Source organism: Belonocnema kinseyi, chromosome 6 (assembly GCF_010883055.1).
Source record: "Belonocnema kinseyi isolate 2016_QV_RU_SX_M_011 chromosome 6, B_treatae_v1, whole genome shotgun sequence".
Taxonomy (NCBI): Eukaryota; Metazoa; Arthropoda; class Insecta; order Hymenoptera; family Cynipidae; genus Belonocnema; species Belonocnema kinseyi.
Window position 1 is genome coordinate 90,655,170 of NC_046662.1, and position 3,943 is coordinate 90,659,112.

Here is a 3,943-nt window from a genome sequence, read left to right on the forward strand (position 1 = left end):
AATCGTCTGGGACGTCTCCCATCTCGAAACATAAATTTATCAATTCGCAAACTCTATGTGGTATGTACTCGCCACCGTGTTTAAGCATTTCAGCGTTAATACGATGAATCTAAATTGAATATTAAGGAGAAGATATGATATACAAATAAAGGAGACGGAATATTTAAGACACAATTTTACATGTGTGATATTGTCCTGTGGTCATCTCAGCTTGCTTCTTTTGATTTAATGTATATTCTTATGCCAATTAGACTAAAAGCAGTAATTGGCCCCGTCTCTCATCGAGCGGTCCTGCTGAGAATTCTGTAGTAGACGGCTGAGTCGATACTATTTGAAATTCAAAGTCTCCGATTAAAAACGCATTTGAAGCTTATGAGATCATTCATATAGTGCTTGTTCTGGTTCTTCGACTTTTCCTTATAAGGCCTCGTGCACGTCTGATATCGCATGATATTTAAGAATTTAATGCAGTCTATAGCAAGTCGTTATCTTGTGAATATTTGACGCCTCTTTCGGGGGAAATCATAAGGTAACTCGAATGCTATTACATTATTGATATATGAGGGTTAGTGCTTTCAAGATATTCCAAGAATTCTAGTGCAAAGTCTTATTTGTCATAAATTAATCATCATATCTTCAAGAAAGGTTTCTTGTAATATGGAATTTAGACGTGATGTGCGAAATATGGATATAATATAGGTAGCAATTAAAGAGAATAGAATAGATTTTAAGCTAATAGTAAATTGGTATTAAATAAGATTTGGAAAGGAGAACTTTGATAGAGGAAAAGTGTTATTTACCATATAAGGCCGTGTATTGGTTCAACGAAATTCGGTAAGCAAAAAGAACATATAAAGGGTTGGTTACATAGAACAATTTTCAAATAAAAATGTTCAAACTTGAAAAATTTCCAAATATCCAGTTTCTTCATCAAATATTCTTTATTAATTATCAATTAAAAGTAATTGTGATGAAAATAACTTTGGTAGGAGTTGGATTTCGAATTCACAATCCATCCTAAACCCCCTAAAACATGAACCAGATGGGAAGTTAAATTTAAAAATTTTCAGACATTTTCGGTAATTTATGGTCAGTTAGGAATAATTACATAAAAAATTATCACAAATTACGGAAATTTTGTAATAAAAAATTCGATTTAATTTTTTGTTAAATTACGTAACACGATCTGTAACATTCGCGGGGTGGGAGACTGATATTTTTACATATTATTTTTAATAAATCAATTCTATAGAAAATCTATGTATGCAACATTATAGTATAATGTTAGATTTTTATTTATAACTGTCCATAAAAACAAAGTATTTTTTATCATTCTTAAAATTACTACTACACCCAATTGTTTAAACATTTATTATGTGGCTTTGGCTTTACAATTTTGATTAAATAAGCCCTGATAAATTTGATTATTTGCTATTCTATACTTGTTAACAGATTATAAGTAGAAAATATAAATATTAATCGTACAAACCTTTAGTAAGGAGTTTGAATCTTCTCAATTGTTCTTAAAAATATAAAGTTAATTTATTTGATAAAGGGTTTGAGAAAATGGTATAATCTCGTTTTATTATATTTTAAATAACGTGCATTATGACCGCAATCGTTATTGAAGTATTATAAAATATAATTAATAATTATAAATTTAAATAAATATTAAAATAGCTATACTTCGGTTCTCAGCAGTTATTTATGTATAGATTTACTTTTATTTAAATATAAGATTTTTATCCCATCAGGAATTATAAGCAAAACGATAAATTGATAAGAGAATTTGGGATTTTATATCAGTATAATCAAGGAAAAGTTTATTTGCTTCGAAGAAATTTCTTTATTTTAAAGAAATTGCTTTTTTGCTCTAATATAATTTGTATGCAATTAAGAAAGATATTATTCTTATAGATAGAAGTCAAAATTTCAGTCAATTACTGGTCAGTTTATTTGAAATTTTGCACTTATCACCTGCCGTCCAGCAAAATTTCGTAGAAAGAAGTATTTTATACTGATGAAGACTGTCGACGTACAGTCGAAACGTCTACCATATATGTACTGAGAACCTCTTCGCCATAATTTAAATAAACTGACCAGTAATTGACTGAAATTTTGACTTCTATCCACAAGAATATCATTACACCCTGGCCAACAACTTAACATCTTATATAAGGAAAATATTCTCCATTTCGAAGTTGTAATAAATCATTAGAATTACAGAATGTTTAATTTTAATTAAAACTTATTGACTGGAATCAGCGACCCATTTCTAATTGTTTGAATTAGTGGAATTCCATTGTGAATCAGAGACAAATCTGACTAATTAAATTCTTTAACCCATTTCTCACTGAAAAAAATTTAGAAAGAAGATTAAAAATGTTTAATTCTTCAATCTTAACTATTTTTTATTTGAAATTTTTTCATTTTAAGATTTATAATTAAATATTCTATGATTTGGAATGCTTATAGTGCAAAATAATTTAATTTTAACAGTTTTTTTTAAGAGACATGAAGTTTAGTTTTAAAGATTTATAATGAAAACTTCTCCAATTTGCATGATTTACAATTGAGAAATCTTCAATATTTAATGTGTATAATAATAAATCTTGCAATTATTTTTTATGCTTTTTTGAAATATTTTAATTTTGAAGATTTAAAATTGAAATTTATTCAATTTTATAGACTGACAATTGAAAATGTTTTAATTGTAATAAGTACAAATAACAGCGTTGATGATTTTCTCAGAAATTCTTATAATTGTTTATACATTTAATATATGTTTTGTTATATAAAAAGAAAAAGTGATTCAGGTGTCTCGGACTTTAGGCGACTAATTTGTATTGAATTAGACATGGCTGAAAATTTTTGGAAAAAATGATGTAACATAGACCGGGGGAGGGGGTCTAAACACGCTTGTTACAATTTATTATATAGGCCGTGATAAAAATGGACAAAAATGTATTACGTAATTTATTAATGGCCTTGAATTGAAAGTTAAACCTAGTAAAAAATGAGAAAACTTTAATTAAAAAATTTTGTATGTAGAATTGCAAAAAGGTGTTAAAAATTGTAGCATTTAACACTGAACAGTTTTAAATTTTAAGTAATGTGCTTCAAATTACTGAATCGTTCTCACAACATTAATACTGAATGAAGGGCCAATTAAAATATTTGACAGTTAAGAAATCGAACTTAAATTTTCTTGTAATCGAATTTCAAGCTTAATAGCGTTTAACTTAATGATATATTAAAATCAAATGTAATAAAAAACAGTTGAAGTTATATATTAAAGTTAACTAAATGATATTGTATGTAGAATATTTTTTGACTTATGCGTGTTTTAATCAAAATTTGAAGGATTCGTTATTCACAGAATGAAATGTTGAAAATTTAGCTATTTGAATTTAAAAGCAGTATGGGTATTCAATCATTTTACATTTGAACTCCTTAAACGTCTTTAATTAAGCATAGAAATTTTTAGAACACTCCAACATCGAACATCCTGAACCTCAAAGCTAAAAATAAATTTATATTACAAGTCAAAAATTCAGAAAAATTTGCTGAACGTTTTTAAATTTATTTTCCAAACTCTCTCATTGCAATAATGATTGAAATCGTAATAAGTTTTTACTACATTTCTGTACAATATAAATGAAATGCAAAAATAAAATGTTTTATTGTAATTCTCAATTAGATTACAAATTATGATACATTCAGCGTAAACTTTAACTGCATAAAATATTTTAAAAATACAATAGTGATAGGTGGTACTATCTTTTATACCAGAATATAGTAAATAATGCGTATTTTTCGTGGTAGGAATGAGGTTAATGAACTTTAATCACATGAAATGAGAAGCAATTTGATAATACTTCTTGGGAAAAATGATTAGGATATATTAATATCATTCCTATCATAAGCAAAGTCGCATTATCCA

General features: G+C 26.9%; 1 protein-coding gene across 2 annotated transcripts in view; it reads right to left on the bottom strand.

Annotated features, from left to right (window-relative positions):
• The window catches only part of LOC117174303 (transcription factor Sp8), a 57,748-nt gene that overhangs the window by 31,549 nt on the left and 22,256 nt on the right, over window positions 1-3,943 (bottom strand). The window lies entirely within an intron of this gene.